This window comes from Protopterus annectens, chromosome 9.part0, assembly GCF_019279795.1.
Source record: "Protopterus annectens isolate FY-2018-M chromosome 9.part0, PAN1.0, whole genome shotgun sequence".
NCBI classification, from domain to species: domain Eukaryota; kingdom Metazoa; phylum Chordata; order Ceratodontiformes; family Protopteridae; genus Protopterus; species Protopterus annectens.
In genome coordinates, this window is record NC_056743.1 from 104,029,606 (window position 1) to 104,052,325 (window position 22,720).

Here is a 22,720-nt window from a genome sequence, read left to right on the forward strand (position 1 = left end):
GCAGGTAACGTAATCCAAGAGATGGGGCATGGAAAAACAGATTACAATATTGTGAAATGCTGTGGCAGTTAAGGCTATATACTAGCACCTCCCAGGCTTAAATGACGTGGTCTCTAAGTAGTATACTAAAAATAAAAGCAGCTAAGCTGTAAAAATGTTCAAAAATTTTTTCCTTTTATCCACTTTCTATTTAGAGTTATTAAAACAGTGTTTATGGTGGAGGGGGTAATTAATTGCATATGATTAACTTGCGTACAATGTATATTTGTTTTGGACAATGCACTTGATTTGTTATATGCAGTCATGTGATTTTTTTTTCATTTAAACACTGATTCAAGTTTGCAACCACTAGTTCTGATGAAGTCCCAATATAAAAATGGACAAAGGCACTTAATTTTTAATGAATAAATGACTTGCTACACTACACAAGGTTTAAGCTCCATATTTTGTACATTGCTTTAGACAGTCGTGGTGGTGCAGCGGCAGCATTGTTGCCTCACAGCAAGAGGTTCTCCTGATCGATTCTCGGTTTGGATTGGGAGTGCCTTCTGTGTGGAGTCTGCATGTCCTCCCCCCAGTCGAGTGGTCATTCAAAACACGTGTTGAATGGGCATGCCTTCATTGAAGGTTGGGCATCAGGCTGGCAACTTGGCACCATAAAAACTAACTGCCAATCATTAGCGGACCGGAGTTCCGCTGTGGTGACCCCTAACCGGGAAAAGCCAAAAGACAAACAACAACATTTTGTACATTGCTTTATGACTGAGTTGACACCTAAGACTTGTTTGGTTTGTCTCTGTTATTCTCCAAGAATTCTATTTTTTCTGTTTTGACTAATGCATCTGGAGGTAGAACTGTAAGAATATGAAGAATCACCACCTTCAGTGTCTATCAAATGCACTGGGCCTGAACACGTGATTGGCATTGAAACCATGCACTAATTGAGTGCTTTTTTTGGTCTTGAACCAGGTCTCTGTGATGATGCATATACACTGAGGTTTTCATACAATGCTTCAGAGAGAGGTTAACTGCAAAATTTCAGAAATATCTATTAAGGGACTGACTTTTTCTAACTTATGTTCTCTGACTGTATAGAATATGTATGATGGAATCTAGTATTGAGTCCTTAGAAATGCTCGTGTTTAACTCTTTATCTGTAGTAGACAACAGCATGCATTTCTCACACAGGTCATTTTTTCATTTTGTTTTTATTCTTTCCTTAAGGCTGTGAAAACTGATTGGAATGACGTAGACTGTGACATGTTAAATCCCCAGATTTCAAAATCTATGGCACTCATCATAGATTCTAATCAGGATGTGTTTTTGCTTCCACAACTGTAATCATAAACAGTAATGTCAATAAGGTGGTCTTCCATGTGCCCCATGTATGACACTTTTTATCTCCATCTTATTAAGACCTTCACGTAGGAGCTGCAATTTTAATTATTGCTTTACTGGAAAAGCTCACCCAGACTCTTGCGCAGCTTACTGTGAGGGAAATGTTTGTTTGCTTTTGATTTCTTGCATTTTATATTAATTTATTGCATTTTTCTGTTTTGCATACTGTGATTTTTTTTCTTTATACTGTTTTAATTGTATTTGGCTTTTAACTGCATATTAAAATTTGGAAAGAGACCACAGCTGTCCCTCTTCAGAGTCAGACAGAATTTTCCCACACTCCCATCCTGTTGCTGTTGTGTTCTTAAAACACAACTGTCTTTCTAGTTGCCTGCCCCTTGTGTTAATTTTACCACTAACTCCTTCCCTTCACTGGCTGGTGTGAGTAAGCACAAAATTATCTGTTTGTGAAATCACTTCCTTTCAACTATTTAAATTTATTGGCCATCCTACTGTTTTCCACAGAAACAGAATACAAAAGTGCCCACCCCTTTCAATCCATCTTGCTCTCAAGTTTTAGCTAAGTGGAGACACAATTTTTAAGTTACCCCCTTCCATCTCTAACTGCTTAGTACACACTGCAGTGTTTAGGATATTAACCCATTTTTTTCATCTTACCTTTACATTTCTGTTGCAAGACCACCAGTTATTGGAGAACCCACATTATGCCTTTCACTAGTCATCTTGGGATTAGTGCTTCTGTTTTCTCCTGGTAAGAGAAGGAGCACAGGGACATTTCCTGGAGACTGCTGATTACCAGAAAGCCTAATAACTTTATAGCTTTATAGGTGACTGCTTGGAATCCATGTTTATATTCTGTTTCTGGTGAGAGAAGGAGCAGAGCGCTTTGATTCCGGACCATTTCTAGTTTGACAGTGAGTTTCTGTGCTTACCATTCCTGGTTGGTCTGGTTGCTATTCAAGGCATCTACCAGGAAAAGGCTACAAGAAACCTACAGACCCTTGCATCATCTGGGACAAGACTGTGGATCAACAGAGACCGTGACCTGCTCCTTTTCTTGGGATGTGTACTAACATTTTGCTTCTGGTGAGAGAATAAGCCAAGGATCATTGTATTCCAGCAGAGTGAAGCTGTTGTGAGACCAGCATTAGCAGAAGCCAGGCAGTAGCCATTCATGTGACTCCCCTGTTTTCATCAATCTTGACAAGCTAATTCTTTGTTTCAGTAAGTACTGCTTGATTTGTTTCTAACTTCAGAATATCTGCCTAAATACTTCAGCCTTAAATTTTCTGGATCTATGTATTAGTTTCCCCTCAACTGTTTGGCAGTGACACTTTTCATGTAAATGCACAATTGAAATTTCTCCAATACCTGGTTGCACACAGGATAACTAGTTTGCAGTGACAAGCACTGTCCCCATAGTTGCAAACCATATACTCCTGACAGTAACTGACATTCTCACTCCAACTGTCTAATCAATAAAAAGAGTCTGTTGCCATGGATATGAACTTTCACACTGTCTCCTTTACTAGCTTGGTGGATATGGACATCCTGAGGCAATGTAGAAACTGCCTCGTTTACTGGCAATCAGTTAATTCTCAAATTGATATGGGAAGTGAAAGATGTGTTTAGACAAAGTCACTGGAGGCAAAGCTGTCACTTAAAATTATTCCTAATGTCAATAAGGTTGTCAGTAGTACACATGCTGCACCCATCTCACACAGTACAAGCAGACATATCAACCCTCATAGGCTGAGGCACTTAAATGTCACTTTCCTAAACCACAAAGACCTCCTAGATGAAGTACACAAACACCCTCAGCAGCCCCAAATGTGCTCTTTAAAAAAAAACCTACATCAATACATAGAGCTATATCTCATGGAGCCTCTACCTCTAAGCCCATAAGGCAAGCCACCACACAATCCAACAATCAAGTCATTGGAGACTCCATCGTGAAACATGCTGATGTCCCTCTCACCATACTGAGTAAAGAGAAAGTCACAGTAAGTTGCTTATCAGGATCTAGGGTTCCCCACATTACTAATGCACTCAGGTCATTTGACAAGTAACAGTATGACTCAATCATAGTCCATCTGGGAGTAAATAACCTGAAACATACATCCCTAGGCTATATGAAGAGAGATATCATGGGGCTCTCAGGAATGTTTGTCTCAGGCTGGTGTGAACCTAGCATTGAGCAGCATTTTACCTTCTCCAAGAATGATGCCTTGTTATGAATAAAAGATGACAGACTTCAATAATTGGCTTACTTTCTGGTGTCATTCTAAGGAGGTGCAATATTTGATAGCATGGAAGGAGATGGTTAACAGACTACACTGCTTTTCCAGGATGGTATGTACCTCTACCCTTTAGGCTTTTAAATATTTGCTAAAATATTGTCTCCCCCCATACTGCTTTTAGGCAATGCCAAACTGAAAGACCTTCCGACATAGCAATTCAAAACGAGGAAAATCTAATGGTATTACTGCTCAATGTTAGAAGTCTAAACAAAACGCTCCTCTCCCTAATGCTGACATCTGAACGGTCACTGAGACATGATTTAAAGCCATGTAAAGCACACCAACAGTGAAAGGCCTTAATGCCTTCTACACATTTAGACCAGCTATTTCACAGGCAGAGACTAAAGGTGGAGGTATACAATTAATTATATGATAGGATGCTATTGTAGTATTTCTTGTAAGATAGATAATTTTCATAAGATAGATCATTTATCTATTCATTAGTTTATGTTACGTGGGCTGTTTAGTATAGTTTCTATATAGTTTGATGTTTCTATACTACAGTTATTTTTACATGCATCCAGGCAAATTGTATTTGTATTTATATACGATTACACATGTATTTCATTTTTTGAGTATTTTAGGAATACAAGTTGTGTTTTATTAATTAAGTCAGTCGTTTATGTATTTGATTAAGAGAGAGATGAGATGATATGTGATTGGCTCTTTAACTCTATAAAATGTGTTTTAAATAAGATGGCAGTTAAAAGTCTGATGAAGTATTTATTTAAACATGAAAGTGCTTACTGGCCATTTGTATAATTTTTTATGTCCTTGGAATAAAGTTATTTTCATGGAGAGGTCGGCTCCGATTGTCATGTTTGTGCCCTTGGAGTTTTGTATGTATTTTACCAGACAGCATTCATCCTGCTTTAAGTCTACCAACAATTTATACATGTTCCTTGGCATCAGTACCAATTGTCATAAATGCCATTATCTCAAAGGATATGAAGCTGAAAGGGTTCAGAGAGGTTTTGCTGAAACAGCTGCACAAGAAAAACTGGCATCAGATAATCTGAACTTTGGCACGGTTAGTACTGAAAACGACTTGGCTAATCATCTTTCTGTGGACATAATGAGGTAACAGCTGCTTGAACCCCTTAGCAACCAGTAAGACCAAATCTCTGAGCTTGTCCTCTGTACATAGCAAGCTTTTTATAAATCATCATATAGCGATGCTGTAAATAATAGAAAAGTGTTGAAACTTGAGAGACAAAGGGATCTAGGGCACTAGGGCACTATACATCATAACCTCCTCTTAGCTCCTTGCTAGGTATCACAAATGACTTTTTTGGTTTCTCTCAGCAGTTGGAATTATAATGATGTTCTTTTCATAAAACTATGATTAGATTTTTTCAATACCTTTATTAAATTTTCATCTGTGATATAGGCAAGCCTACATTCATATAAAAGTAATCAAACTGTATTAAAAATTAACCTTTACGAACATTATACATTACATGTAGTTATATATCCTATAATCTAAGCAGTGTTCATTTTTTTAAACAAAACACATCCATATTGAAATATCATGTACTACATAGGCAATCATACATTTATATAAATGAAAACAAACCATTTTGACAATTTTAGTTGCAAACATTATCCATGACTTATAATCTGTCCAGTCATTGGCAAACATTACATAGCTTATTGAAATCATGCCTTCTTTTAAACCTCATTCCTCTTCTATATGTACTGTTCCCACAATTCCAATTTTTTCTATGCAATTTGCTCCTACCCTTTTCTAAAGATCCCACTTCCAGTTATTTTCTCTCTGTTAATATATTCACTATTCCGGAAGCAGTTGGTTTAGACTTTGATTTCCATTTTCTAATAATTGCTTTTTTGGCGTCCACTATAATTAGACTCAGCAAGGCCTTACTAAGTCTAGACAACTCCAATTCTGTATCATAGCTCAAAAAAATTATTTCCTTAGTTACACCAATTTGCTCAGCCAGTATCTCGGACAAGGTGGTCTGCAAGAAATCTTTAAAGTCTGTCAATTCATTACACTCCTAGAAAATGTTACCAATTACCTTTTTCTTCCCCACTTACACCTATAACATTTGCTGTCTACCTGAGGAAACATTCTTTGAAATCTAACTTTGTGTACAAGTATTTATGTAAATACTTCCAAGAAAATATTCTAAATCTTCTGGACTTTGTTGCATATTTGCAAGACATAGATATAGCCACCCATTGTTTCTTTATGAATTGCTTATCAAATCTCTCTTCTCAATCCTCACTAACATCCTCTGATTGATTCTTATGGTTATCATGCAATATTTTGTATGCTCTACTAATTGTTCCTTTTTTTAACACCAGCTTCTCTTCTAGATTCGCAAAAACTCTACCAGTGCTGGTCTTTCACTTAGTATTCCCGACTGACTAGATCTTAACCACAATTACAATTGAAGAAGAGCCAACCAACTTTAATGACACAAATCAATGTGAATCACGTTAAGCACTTTCTTCCCACAATACAAGGGACTTCATCAGAACAAAAGTTTAATAACCCTACTCAATTAAAACTCCAATTAATCAATCATTAAAGCTCATTATTGAAAAATAAGTTAACTTTAAAAATTCATAATTGCAAGGAACTTTTTGAAAATAAAATGACAAAGTGAAATACTAACATTATATAACAATAGTCCCTTAAATTGTTCAAAAGTATTTCTTACAACTATAATACTTATCATTTTGTACCCAGGTTATCCTAAAATATTTTTAATTTCAAAATACTGGAAATACTTAGATTCATTAATTCCTGGGTATTCCATTGCATTACACAATAGCTGCCATTTCAATTCACTGATATCTAAATGTATATCTAAAACAAATGAAAAAGACAGGATATCCAACAGTTCCAGACAGAGTACTTTTAATGTAAAAAACTTTAATTAAAAAACTCTACACGTTTTTGTCACTCTGAATAGAATAACTTCCTCAGAAAGCAAAACAAATGGCTACACAGTAACCGCTTGTTCAAAAACTGTTACATAAAGTCATGGGATAATAGCAGCCAATAACAATTCAGAAATTATGTATAATTCAGAAGTTAATTCATTTAAAATACAAGTTTAAATATTTAAGTATTTAAATATTTAATTATACAGTACAACTAAGCAAATAGTTTAGGCTGGTCAATGGCTTGGAATCCAAAAGAATGATGGACCCGAAGTGTTTTGTAAGGAAGTTGAATTTATCCATTCTTTTAGATAATATGGATTATTCTAATAGTACACTTAAACCAACTAGTATGTTCAACCCTCCTTTACATCCACTTTTGAGTCTATTTGAGAATGTGTGCGAATTAGACATTAGACATATAGCACATGTCCAAGCACACAATTGTAGTAATAAACAAAATAATACCAGTTTCGAGCAAATGCAAGCATTAAAACTACTTGGGTCTTCACAAGTGTGAATTGCTAAACCAGACAAAGGTGGTGGCTTAGTAATTTTTGATGTCACTGACTATAATGAAAAAATGGAAGCAGTATTAAATAACGATGCTTACATTATGTCATCAGTGAACAAAATGAATACTGCACAGTCTAGGATTAGGGTTTATTTTACAGATTTGTTTATAGAAGCTAAAACTGATTTGGACACATTTAATTACATCAATACCCTTTATCCTAAAATACCAATTATGTTTGGTATACCTAAAATACACAAGGATAGGTATAACCCCCCCTATGAGGCCACTTATTGATGGTAGAGGCTCTTTGACATACCCTTGTGCGAAGTTAGTTGATCTAATATTACAAAAATAACTTAAATTAGAACCACAGGTATGCAAAGATTCATGGTCTTTCTTGCAGAATTTAAATGATTTAGAAATTAATCAAGATGACAATTTCTTAACCATTTATGTCATTGACTTATATACCTCTATCCCCCACTTAGAAGCAGTGGAGTGGATTGCTTTATCCCTTAAAAATAAAAATGCACCTCAAGGAGACATTGACTTAGTAACAGAACTTATAGATATTATTTTTACCAATAACTTCTTCACATTTAATGGTAAGATTTTTTTACAAAAACATGGGGTAGCCATGGGCTCCCCTTGTGGGGCTAGCCTAGCAAATCTTTTTATGGCATACTGGGAAAAGTTATACATTTTTGACAAACCTGAAATTAAAGCCTCTTTGGTGTATTACACCAGATTTTTAGACGATATTTTTATCATTCTTAGAGGCAATGAGATTTAAGCACAACAACTCGTAAACTATTTTAATTCCAACACATTTTTTAAGTTTATGTATCAATTTGACTCTGTTAGTATAGATTACTTGGATGTCAACTTGATGAAAGATGTAACAAATAGAAGATACTTTTCTAAGATTTATAGAAAATCTACTTATTGTAACTCTTTTTTGCACTACACTAGTGCACATTCATATATGCAAAAACGTTCTATAGTCAAAGGTCAACTTATTAGGGCAGCAAGAATGTGTTCAACAGAACGTGATTTTACAACTGAATGTGAATTATTGAAGAATATGTTTCAAAATAGGGGCTATCCGACGTCTCCAATAGATGACTTAATGGAAGAAATTAGTAGTAAACGACTTAGAGGAGTTATCACACAACTTTTACCATTACATTATTTTATTTATTTATCATTTGTTGACCGGGAAAGTCCAACTAGGTTCCACAGAGCCTGTTTTCAGTGGAGGCCTGGGGAGAAATGCTCCAGATCCATGTCTTTGGAATGTGGGAGGAAACCGGAGTACCAGGAGGAAACCCACGCAAACACAGGGAGAACATGCAAACTCCACACAGAAGGCACGCCAGCCAAGAATTGAACGAGAGAACCTCTTGCTGTGAAGCGACAACGTTAACCGCTGCACCACTATGCCACCTTATGTTAGTCAAGAGTCACACGTTGAGGTTTCTTCAACATCTAAAACCCCTGACCCTAATCAATTGGCTTTGTTTATGAATGTTGTTTTGGTTGATAAGATGAATAAAGATATGTACAATCAGGCTAGGCAGTCTTCGTTTTATGGTGTGAGTTGTATCACTAATTTTAATAAAGATAGTGAACAAGTAAAATTAATTCTTAAAATTTGTCCTTTTTATATAAGGACAATTCTTTAATAGATAGAGTTGGTCAGCTGCCCAAAGTGGTTTATAGAAGAGGTGTAAATTGGAAAAGCTTCCTTGAAGTTAAAAACATCAAGCCTAATTGGAGACTTAATGGGACATTTACATGCAGGGCATGTAAGATATGTAGGTTCATCAAGACTGGTAATTCATTCAAGGCAGGAAATAATGGCAAGTTCTATATCAAACATAAATTGAACTGTGAATCTAAAGGCATTATTTACTTAGCAAGTTGTAATAACTGTCCAGTGTTTTACATAGGTAAAACTGAGCATTCATATGCATTAAGTAAAAACAAAAATGAAAATGCTTTAGCCAAGCACATTTTTTTAAATGATGGGCATTCTTTTGGATTCCAAGCCATTGACCAGCTAGTACCAGACATTAGGGGTGGTCCTCATTCAGTACTTCTTGAAGTACGCGAACTTGAAGGGCAATTAGCCTTGAATGCGTTTGAACTTCCTGGCTTAAATGAGAATTGTAACATCTCATGTTTACTTAAGTTAAAAAATCTCGTGAGATTAGTTTATTATTATTTTTAATAGTATTTATAAGACATTCACTTGGTATTATAGGTAAAATATATTTGTTTACTATAGGGACTGGTTGACTAGTATTTTTTGCTTTTATAGCATCAAATACTTTTGTCATTACAGCATCAAGTATGTGTAATTGCTTAGTTGTGCTGTATAATTAAATATTTAAATACTTAAATATTTAAACTTGCATTTTAAATTAATTAACTTCTAAATTATACATAATTTCTGAATTATTGGCTGCTATTATCACATGACTTTATGCAACAGTCTTTAAACAAGTGGTTACTGTGTAGCCGTTTGTTTAGCTTTCTGACGAAGTTATTCTATTCAGAGTGATGAAAAAGTGTAGAGTTTTTTAATTAAACTTTTTTACATTAAAAGTACTCCGTCTGGAACTGTTGGATATCCTGTCTTTCTCATTTGGTTTGTGATTTAGTTTTTATCTGCCTCACTTGTTTGTACTAAATATATATCTAAACATTTACCTTGTGGGTCCCTTTCCAAAATGTTGAACCACCAAAAACTTAAACGTGATCCTTATACTCAATGTGCCTAGTAAGGGCATTAGTCATCCTACCATGCTTATTGTCTGAAATATGTTCCCAATCCTATTCTTGAAATGTCTACTACTTTTTCCTATATAAAATATGGGGAAATATTGGCACTTTGCTATATAAACTACATTTTGGGTGTTACAAACTGTATTGCCCATTAATAAAAATAGCTTTGCCATTCAGATAAAACTGTTCTCCTTTTTCTAAAATGTGCGGACAAAATGTGCATCTATCACATTTAAAATTCTCCTTTATCTTATTAGTGTCCACTTCACTGCCATATTTACTCATATTTTAGGATAACCTGGATACAAAATGGTAAGTATTACAGTTATAACAATTTATAGGACTATTGTTATATAATGTTAGCATTTCAGTTTGTCATTTTATTTACAAAAAGGTCCTTGCAGTTATAAATTTTTAAAGTTAACTTATTTTTCAATAATGAGTTTTAATAATGATTGATTAATTGGGGTTTTAATTTATTAAACTATTTAAGGCTGGGTTGGATTATTAAACTTTTGTTCTGATGAAGTCCCTTGTATTGTGGGAAGAAAGCGCTTAACATGGATTACATTGGTTTATGTCATTAAGTCGGTTGGTTCTTCAACTGTGGTGTGCTTTTGGTTATATAGTTTTTGGACTTTTAGAACTTGTTTTACTGGTATGGCACAGTGATGGAAGGAGCAGCTACTAATGTCAATGTGGTGGAGTTATTACAGCAAATAAAACAGCATCCAAATCCAAACACTGATGGACAAACAAGGTAGCCCTAATAATATGTTTGGGAGTTTTGGCTACCCACTAACCCAGCCCACACCTCAATCATTATCTGAACAAGGTCAGGAAATGCAGGATTTTGGTACTATGGAAAGACACTAGTAAAGAGAGAGTAGTCAGCAATAATGAGACAGCCCTGTGGAAAAATAATACCTTTGACTTTGGTCTTGAAAAAAGGCACAATGTTTCAGGACAACATTAATCTACAACAGTAGAAAAATTGAAACAATTTGAAAATAATTTGTTAGCCTTCAGAAAATTACAAATGGAAACCTCATATCTACAAATGAATATTGAAATGGAGCAAGTACTGCAAGGGTTAAGGATATGTAAATACCCAAATAGGGCAACAAATGATGAAACTGATGATTAAATATATTATGCAAACATCCGATAAACTGTCTAAAGAGTACGACGATCAAAATCAAAATATACAGAAGGATCCGATGTTTACACATCATCAGCCAGCCTACTCTGTTTTAAGTAATGTTGACAATGTTTGTAGTAACATATATGTGCGTGCAAGATGAATAAAATAGAGACTTGAATGAATATTCAAAAAAGAAGGTGTATCCCTTTTTGCCTGGTTGCCGGGTCAATGGAGAAGGAGGAGCAATGACAAAACAAATCATGGAGAGGAAGTGACAACATTGACGAGGCCACAAAAGGAGCAAAGTACATACCCACAGCAGGGTTATCTTAATTATGAAAATGTGAGATGGCCAGAGAGGTAGCGAGAAAAAGACCAGCAGTTCCATTTTTTGGTGAATACCTACCGGGACTATGTGGTACAGGGAGCAAGACCCAAGAACGGAAGGAATCAGAGTCGTTAGCAGATGAACTGATGGACTTAGCATTGGCCTTGATGAACAAAGCAAGTGTTGTGAATGAATCTTCCTTAACCCATGATGAGGAACTTTCGATTAAAAATTATGTGTTCAAGAACTGTGGTATGGTAAACTGTTTAAGTATTGGGGATGAAGCACATAGGGAACAGCAACAATAACAACAAAAAAAACCTAACTGCTTACCAGATGAACTTAATGAATGTGATGATTTTATGAGAATAAATTCTGATGAATTTTTTTAATGTTTCTAATGAGGGAACAATTCCAAATATGGAACAGTATATTGGGGTCAAAAATGTTTTAGAACCATATGTTATAGTCAGTGATGCCAACCATTTTAAAGTGTACAATTATTCAACCAAATGTACAGGCATTGAACTTGTTAATTTGTTAGTCAAAGGTTTCATGTATGTGCTCAGCAGAAGGGGCAAAATAGCAGATACCCTTTAAGACATGAAATGTTTCACCCAAAAATTAAATTTGAAAGTTTGGTTTAGTACACAGGATGATGTACAAATAGTACATGGAAGGTTTTGAAAAAAAACAAGTATGTTTAATCCCCCATTAAACAATGTAATTAGACTGTATGAAAAAGTTTGTGAAAAGGATATAAGGATGGCCCACAGACAAAAATGTGGTAAATATGTTAGTAACATGACTGAAACTGAAGAATGGTTACTCATAGATTTGGCTGAGGATTCAGAAATACGAATTATGAAACCTGATAAGGGTAACAGGGTAGTTATTATGAACAAAGCAGATTATTTAAATGGCATGAATGCTCTTTTAATGGATGGAACATATATGGAGAGCTCATTGAATGAGACAGACATATATGAAAATTGATCTAATGTTGGATGACATGTTATATCAAGGACAAATTAATGAAGATGAACAGTTTTATATCCAATAAACACCCCATGATACCCAATATTTTTGGGATACCCAAGGTCCATAAAGGAGCAAGGGGCCCAAAATCTCGACCCATAGTTGATGGGAAATGTTCAAAAACATGCTTTATTAGCAAATATTTTGATATTAAATTACAAGTTGGTCTGACAGCCTTTCCTTATATCATTAAAGATTCATGGCAATTCCTGGATAGAATTGGACAGATTAAGATGGAAAGAGACATAATGTTGGTCACTATAGATGTGTGTAGTCTCTTTTCTGTTATGCCATATGGTGAAGGTTTAGTGTGGTTGGAAGCCCAGTTACAAAAAAACTGGCCTATATGATCAAGACCAGGTAAATTTATACATGACATTAATGGAAGTGATATTACAAAGTAATTACGTTTACTTTGAAGGACAATATTACAAGCAAAGTACAGGGGTAGCAGTGGGGGCAGCTTGTGCCCCCTTTTTTGCCAATTATGTCATGTCATTTTGGGAACAGTTTATAATGAAAGGGGCTTTTTACTCCAAGATTTTATATTGCACCAGATCTTTGGATGACCTGTTTATAGTATGGAAAGGTACAGAATCTGAACCAATTTTTTGACTATATTAATCATACAGTGGACTTTTTGCAATTTACTCATGTTCACACTACAACAAATATTTCATATCTTGATGTTGATTTAAGAATAGATCATGACAATAATAACTTAGAGTCAGGAATTTATAGAAAACCAACGCTTTCTAATTCATATTTAGAATTTTCTAGTGGACATTCATATTTTCAAAATAAGTCCATTGTAAAGGGACAGTTGGTACGGGCCACCAGGATGGTAAGCTCCGATGCCAAATTTATGGAGGAGATTCAATTTATATTACAGATGTTTAAAACTAGAGGTTATCCACAAGAATTCTTAGATAGTATAAATAAAGAAGTTATACACAAGCGGATGGAGGGGATATATAGACCCATCTTAATGAGTACAAATGGTGAAGATGTGATATTACATACCTTTGGACATAGGAGCAGGAGAGAAAATTTTAATGCAGGTTTTATAACTACCTTTAATCAGGATGCCAGTGAAGTCACTGAAATCATTAGGAATAACTGGGAGATTTTTACACCGACTATAATGTGGGGCAAAATGTGGGAAAGTCACCCAAAATAGTTTACAAAAAAGATAGGTCCTTTAAAAATACATTGGAAATGAGCAACTATGGCAGTGGAGACTAATAAGATAAAGGGGGATTTTAAATGTAATAGATGCACATTTTGTCCGCACATTTTAGAAACAGGAGAACAGTTCTATCTGAATGGCAAAGCTATTTTTATTAATGGGCAATACAATGGTAACACCCAAAATGTGGTTTATATAGCAAAGTGCCAATATTGTCCCATATTGTATATAGGAAAAACTAGTAGACATTTCAAGAATAGGATAGGGGAACATATTTCAGAACAAATAAACAAAGAAAGTGGAAAAAGTGCCAAAAGTAAACTGACAACCAAAAATAAGGCACTGGAATGTTCACCAGAATAAAATCCACTGTTTTATTGATCGCACACAATATTAAAAAATATAAAACGCATCCAACCACATATAAAACACTGCTGCATAGGTCATACAAAATGTTAAACAGCATTATCTGCTGGACAGTAACAATTTAAAGTTTAGCTGACCTAAGCTTTAAGACTGGCCTCAATGAAACCATCTCATTCAAACCAGGATACCTAGTAGCTTCAACAACTAGTTGCCAGTACAGTGCCCTGTATTATAAGTGTGTTTCCCCAAGGGCCACACCTAGGATCAAAGGGCAATATTTCTATTATATAAAAATAAAAATCAGCTCCTACACAGTTCAAAGTATATTTATACAGAGAATTATTACTGTTCATCTTTTTTTATATCGTACCTGTGTTCATACATTCTTGACTTTAATTTTCTGTCAGTTTTACCTATATAGAATGCTTCACATTTGTCACACAAGGCTAAATAAATAATACCATTAGTATTGCAATTGGCAAAACCATTTGTCTTAAGTCTGTCTCTAGTTTTCAGATGAACCATCTCTCCAACTTTGACATAAGGGCATCGGGCATAACAACCACACTTGTATGTGCCTCTTTTATTAGAAAGGTAAATACCGGTCCTATGGGTACCAGTCTCCAAAATATTTTTAATACAGCGCCCCCTTCTGTAAATACACTTAAAAGGCTTATCAAATATATACTGCAGGTCTGATGTACTAGCAAATCTGTTCCATTATCTTTCTATAATGTTTCTTGCCAACCCAGCATCCCCATCATAAGTAATAACCAAATCACTGTTGTACCCATTATCACCTGACCTCTCCAATGTTTGAATATTTTCAAGGTCCTGACTGCTACTCCCAAAAATGGGGGCAAAGCTAGATTTTCTTGCTTCCAAAACTTAATTATATACTTCTGCTAGAAGCTTTTCTGGGTACCCCCTAGCCGTGAACAAATCCATAAGATAAGCTAATTCATTAATACAATCATTGTCATCTGAGGTCATTCTGGGTATTCAAACAAACTAACCCTTTCCAACCCCTTTCTTCTGGTGATGTGGGTGTGCACTGGTATAATATAGGTAAGAGTTCGAAAATGTTGCTTTTCTATAAACTCTAGTTTTGAAATTCCCTCCAGCCTTACTGGTACTGAGGTCCAAGTATCTCATCTCATCAGAATTGATTTCATACATAAATCTGAAAAAATCTGTGGTGCTAGACAAATAGTTAAAGTATAAAAACCTACTTTCAGGTTCTACCCAAAATAAACAAATGTCATAAAAAAAAAAACAAGCATAAAAATTCCAATTAATATCGTATGCGATCATAAAACAGTGGATTTTATTCTGGTGAACCTTCCAGTGCCTTATTTTTGGTGAACATATTTCAGACATTAAGCATGATAGGATGACTAATGCCCTTACTAGGCACAATAATGAGTATAAGGATCACATGTTTAAGTTTTTGGTGGGTCAACATTTGGAAAGGGACCCAACAAGGTAAATATTTAGATATACATTTAGATATGAGTGAACTGAAACGGCGGCTACCGTGTAATGCAATGGAATACCCAGGAATTAATGAAGCTGTAAGTATTTCCAGTATTTTGAAATTAAAAAATATTTTAGGATAACCTGGGTACAAAAGGATAAGTATTACAGTTGTAAGAAATACTTTTGAACAATTTATAGGACTGTTGTTAATTGTTATATAATTTTAGTATTTCACTTCATTTTATTTACAAAAAGTTCCTTGCAATTATGAATTTTTAAAGTTAACTTATTTTTCAATAATGAATTTTAATTATGATTGAGGTTTTAATTGGGTAAACTATTTAAGGCAGGGTTGGGTTATTAAACTTTTGTTCTGATGAAGTCCCTTGTATTGCGAGAAGAAAGCGCTTAACGTGGATTACATTGGTTTGTGTGTTAAAGTTCATTGGTTCTTCTACAACTGTGGTGTGCTTTTAGTTATATAGTTTTTTTGACTTTTGGATCTTAACTACAATTATAATGAAGGCTGGTCACTGTTTTACTGAGCCAGCTAATTTAATTCTTAGAATGAACCATTCTCTAGTAACAGTATCATATCTCAGAAGATTTGCTAAAGTTGATATCTTTTAAGCAGTTAATCCTAATCACAGGAAACATTGGCAGTCAGCCTTGGGCAAATTAAGAACAAAGTATTACATATAATGGAAAAAGATTTAAAACCTGTTTTAAAGGTACAATGGTATGCTTGCTTTACAGTCTCATTGCCTTCTATAAAGGGACAATAAGCCAGATTAACACTTGGCGCAGACCCCATTTATACAGAAAACATTTAATATTTTATTTTGTGGGAAAAATGATAGGGAAGCAGAATTATTTTGCATATTATGGTGCCCACTTTATCAAGAGAGAGAAAGAGTTTATATCTAATAAACTAACCATGGTTATGAACTATTTGACAAGGGAACGAAACCTGTTACTACCATAAAACAAACTCATCCCTATCAGTTCTTTCTCCCTCTGTATCACTAAGATCACTCATATCATACTAATTAAAATTAATTTGCTTTCAGTGAAAGCATTGGCATAGTCAAATTGACTGAAGCTTGAAAGAGACACCCCTTTTGTCTACTCCCCATTATGCGAGTTCTTTCAATTTCATAACTACTAAAATTAAGAGGGAGCATATCGGCCCATTTTAAAGAAAAATTAACGTCTGCTTAATTTATAATTATCAGCATGGTGATCTGATCCCTTAAGCTTACAGTCGATCATACAGATTATACTACTTGTGTTTTACTTTAGCACTTACCCTTCCACAGAAGGCAATGGAAAAAGTAAGTTTTTAGGTTCATAGCCAAGTGTGTTAGGTTAGCTACTCTTGTGAGTCATTTTAAACATACCAATTTCCCTCAAAAGGTAAGAACCAAACCTTGTACCTTGAGTCTCTGAGGTTAAGACTTTAACCAATATGTCAACCGGGTTCCGGCATGTAGATCGCGAGACAATTGCCTGTGAGCTACAACGCTGAAAGCAGAAGGCCACAGCATCGCTAGACTGTAGAGTAGTGCGGCCAAAAGAGAGCTACATGGTGGGATTAAACATAGGAGGTTAAACCGCCAAATAGAGATGATCCCTAATGATCTAAGTGGGCTGTTTCCTGACAGTGGAAACAGCCTCACTAGACAAGCGATCGTCAGCTAAGCAGGTCCACCAACACAATCATGAAAAAAACAACATACCTGCTAAATGCAGATGCACAGAGATCCCCAAACACAACCCTTACAGGAATCCGTGGTGTGGGAAGCTACAGCTGATAGATACAACCATACATGTGCATTGTCAATAGCACAAGCACATTGACAAGGCATCCCCACAACGGAAATAATGTGCCCTGTTAGATCCTCCCTAGTGCATAACTCTCAACCGCTTAAAACAAGACATCAGGACAAAGCCATAAATAAAAGTGGGAGAAAGGACCAAAAAGAGGGACAAACCATAAATTCTGCTTTTACAAATGTAGAAAGTGGATAGAATAACAAGGTTTGCATTAGCATGACTTTTCTGAAGGGTTTTAAGTCTGAAACTCAGTTGTCTGCCATTGTCTAACTTCTATAGCTATCTATCTACTTCTTTATCTATTTATGTAGGTATGTTATGTAAACTAATTAAATAAATAAAAATAACAGTCATCCACAAGTAAAGGAAAGCCAGAAGCACAACAGCAGTTTGTCCTGCAAGACAAATACATACATACAGACAACAGACATTCCCAAGTAAGACATATCCCCGTAATACCAAATGCATTAATAGACAGACATACATACAGACAAACAACAGGCATTCCTGAGTAAGACCATAATATCCCCATAATACCAAATGCATTAAAAGAATAGTGTTATTACTGCTGCACTACCCCTTATACAGGACATGCCCATAGTCAAGTATACTGGTATCACACGTACAGCCAACCTGTGGCAGATGTAAATAGGACAATCCTGGCAATTAATGAGTACTTAACTAACAGTACAGAAGCAACCACTGTAGGAGGGAACACTGACAAGTAGGGCAGGGTAAGCACATATCGGATACTTAGGAATATAAACCCACCTCACTGTCAACAGCTGATCGCACACTACTGAAGCAACATGTGTGTCACGTGGGGGCTGCCAAACTGATCCTATGGTTGTTGCAGATGGAGTACACACATATGCAGAGGCATGTAGGCAGAAAAGGGCGCTACACAGGGGACCATCCATTAATAATGTCTGTCTCTGAAACAGAGATTGTGCACCACACCCTGGTTGGTCAGCTTCAATAGCTGGGAGTTAAAGGGGACCTGTGCATTATATGCAGATCCAGTGGTGTAAAAGCAAGCTGGATAGATACCTACAGGACTACAGTCAGTCGTCAATTCCATGGCTGTGTGAACTGAACATAGAGAATCCCTAGCAGGAAAGTTACTAAAAGAGCAGGGAAGTGTGTACACTCCTACAAAGGGCCATTGTGGCAGACAGCAGCTATTCAGAAGGGTACAACACAAGGCAGTGTACTGCAGCATAACCATAGTCTGGTAGTGGCCTATACTTATGTAGTGTCAATGTACCGTAACCTGCTAAACTGGATGTGAGGGATGCTGAGAGGCCAACCACGAGTGTTGTTGCCATGATGGAATCTGTATACGAGTATAGCCCAGGTCAGCTTGGCAACAGATACTGGACAGGGCCCAGCCTATGAGGCAAACCAATGCTGGTAGTGGAGGGATACCTGTACCACTTAGAGTGGGAAGTCCTCTTCAAATGGTACTGGACATGTGTGGAGCAGAGAATAAAGGCCTGCAGGGGCCTTGCTATCACTGTTCACCAGGATGAAGGGGAAGAACTGCATAAAACACTGCCACACCAGCATGGACCAGATGCAACCACTGCCCAGGTGGCTATGCTGTGAGCAGAACTATGGCAGAGGGAAGTAAACTGCAATGACGTACCTAGTCTGGTAATGCAGAGTGTCCTTGGAACAGTGGATGACAATGTATTACAGGAGATGCCTTGCCATGCCACCCTGCATCGAAGCATCACCAGGGTACAGCAGAGGGCACAGGCATCTATGTCCACACCTCCAGCAACACTTGCAGATATTGATGTCAGCCAGTACCCATACCGTAGTGGCAGCTTTATCATACACAGACAGTCAGATATGGATGGGAAATATTCTTTGGTTCTGCTAACTACAGCACAAACTCTGTCGGATTTGTGAAGGTCAGACATCATACTCAGGGATGGCATCTTCCCAACATGTGCTATTTGCCATCAGGTGTATACTTCACATGGATCTATTGGCACCCACACCTCAGCACGAATTGTCCCCCTGGTGTATTGTCTAATGATATGGAAATCAGAGTCTGCATACAACAATATGTGGGACATACTTAAGGGTATGGCTGCAGATCAGGGATGTACCTTAACTCCACGGTACATTATGACCGATTTTGAGAAGGCAGCAATCCATGCCAGCCGAAAGGCATTCCCTAAGAGTATTCTGAAGGGGTGCCTATTCCATTTTGCACAGATCATTTGGCACCAAATCCTGCATCACCACCTTGTGGCCTTGTATGGTATGGACGCCGCATTCTCAATAGCCATCCGCAAGCTGATTGCCCTGGCATTCCTCCCAGTGGATGATGATGTCCCCACATTTCTGGACATTGTGGCAACCTTACCTGACTGTGCTAAGCCTGTAGGTATATTTCTGGATCATCATTATGCGCGTGGCTGACCAAGGAAGCATGCATCCCACTGTACAGTGCGCCGTCTGCCATCTTCCTACCCTCTGAAGTTCTGGAATGTGTGTGATGTGTCTGACAGACTTCCCACGAACCAATAACCAGGTGAGGCATGGCATAATCAACTGAAAGTATTACTTGGATGCCCTACAGTACAGCTTTCTGACTTTTTGTCTGTTCTACAACAGGAACAGAACCTGACAGACAACCAAAGGGAGTCACTTTTGAGGAGGATACCTGTGACACCACGTAGGAAGGCTATTGTAAGGAAGTGTCACCTAAAACACATCTTGCAACATAAGTGTGACTACAGTAATGTGCAGGATTTCCTATGTGCTGCAGCACATTTCTACAAGTTGTGAATATATTCGGTTCTAGTACACACCAAGCACTACACACATCACTTTATCTGTGGTGTTAATAAAGGCTCATTCCACAGTACCACTTTCATGCCCCTTTGGCATCCAGTGACAACCACTTGTACTACCGACAATGGCACATGTTGGCTTCTAAGGGGGGTGCAGGGTTTAACAGTATGGGAGTTTGGTTCTGCCACATACAGTTAGGATGCAGGGGGATGTTCTATTCCCACAGGGTATTGTCCACAAGCATTTGTCATTGCAGTCATAATGCCAAACTGCCATGTGTCTACATCCAGCTATCTCACAGGGGGATATCACGCTGCCTAGGCACCTGAATCCATGCCAACTCCTAGCTGAGGCTTTAAATTATGGTAAGATAAACTTGCTTGCCTTATAATGCAGTATCAAAATTTCCCTGCTGTGAAACTGGGATTTTAATTTATTTATATTTGTTTACCAGGTTAGTACACTGATCAATATTCACCAGTTTTAGGCTCAAAGCGGATCTTCTTTCCCCCAAGATAATCAAAGCAAATGTTTTGAACATTATTACCACTGCTCATGCTCAAGCTGTTTGTCAACCTACTCTAGAAAACATTCAAAATGTAGACTTTGCTCATGCACTAGTTCATAGCATAAAAGAGTTAAATACTCACTTCCACTGGGTTCCCCTGACAATGAATGGCTGTAGTGTTAAATTAACAATTAAGAGCAAATTAACATCTTTCAACAGAAATATCAAGAGGAATTTATAAAAATGTCTCATGACAACCCAACTTTCTGGAATCTCCTAAAAGCAACCCTTGCCAGAGGGACAGAACATGGCAAGGCAAGAGAGAGCTAAAGTACCTAAGGACACTGCCAATGCACCCACACAATACCTTGGAAAGATGGAACCAGAACAAATGAATGATATCTGGAATCATTCTAAGAAACCTCTGAGCAAATGCAATTTTTGTACACTATAAAAAGATCTGACATTCATACCACAACAGAGAGGCAACAATCCACACAATCATTGACCTAACATTTTTAACAGAAAACGTAACCTCAAGATACATTTCCACAATAATCCAATGACCCCACCACTAATGCCATGGTCCCTGTTCGTAACTGTATGAAAGCAAGCAATCTCTGCCCTTCCCCACACCCAGCCATCATAGAGTTTAAAATTGGTGTGAAACCAACATCAGAAGAATACTTTAGAGACCCGCCACTAGGAAATTCTACAATATTAACAAAGATGAACTAAAAGCCTTGTAAAACCTAAGCAAAGATAGAACGAGAAGAATTCTCTAGGCAAATAAGGGAGGAGCCATGGTTGTGACCGACACTACAACCAAAAATTTCTTTAGATGCTCAACAATACCACATACGACAGCAATAACTACTACACAATAAAACTAGCCTATGAAGAACTTCTTACAGAAATCACCAACCTCTGTGAAGGACTGATCAATAGCAATCTTTTGGAATTCTTCATGGTCACACCTAAGACTCTCCAGGTTCTTCGGTATCCCCAAACCCCACACAAAAATGTCAATGTACAGACATGTTATCACAAGCCGGGGCAGCATCAGAGAACCAGTGTCAATATACCTCAAGGTACAAAACTAACCCTTGGTAGAGAAAAACATTGCTCATCTTCGACACCTCAGATCTTCTCAGAAAAATCTGGAAACTTACAATAGACAAAACTGCTTTGGAATACAATTGATGTTGAAGCTCTGTAATATTGTATTACCCCATGACTCCTGTAATAGAGCAGTAGTCAAAGAATACCAGAAAGAAGAAACCATCAGTAGATTGCTTCATCTACTCAACAACTACTTCTGATTCAAGGAACATTTTTCCACCAAACCAGGGGAATAGCTATGGGAGCTGCCATGGCTTCAAGTCTAGCCAATACCGGCCTAGGCAAATGGGAAGAGGAAACCATATAAACCTTCCAATACTACCAACACATGGCCTGTTACTACAGATTTATAGATAACATCCTTAACATATGGAACAGTGACCTCCAAAAACTAGAGGAATTCTATAACTACATCGGAAGACTCATCAATTTTTTTTTAAATTTACCACCTCCCACAGCCAGTCAGTCAACTTTCTGAACTCACCATTTGCAAAGCAACCACAGTAGGGCAATTATCCAATTACCTTGACCGTAAACCCACCAGGGTAAACATACTGCTTCACAGAGGCAGCCTTCTCCCATTTAAAACTAAAAGAATCATCATATCCCAAGGACTTAGCATAGCATGGGTTTCCAAGGAACTTCCCCCTTTTACAAAAAACAATCAGCCTCAAAAAAAGATTTCTTTATGAAAGGCTACAGTAAGACTTGTCCTACAGATTTCTGACCCCATCATTAAATGCAAACACAAGGACATGCTCACCACCAGTGACATTAAATCTCAAAATATACAAGAGACCATACAACAGAAGGAAAACCACAAATGGAGTGTTAGTATGACCCTCACTTTTACAATAGACCTAAGACTGATTAGCAATTTGACTGTTACAGAAGATGCCAGTGAGTAGCCAATGACAACCCACACATCCTGTGTGGAGGAAGACCGTTTGTTGTGATCACAGCATCTATTAGAGAGAAAGGTGTGTGTTAAAGTAAAAGGGTCAGTATGTGTGCTTTGAT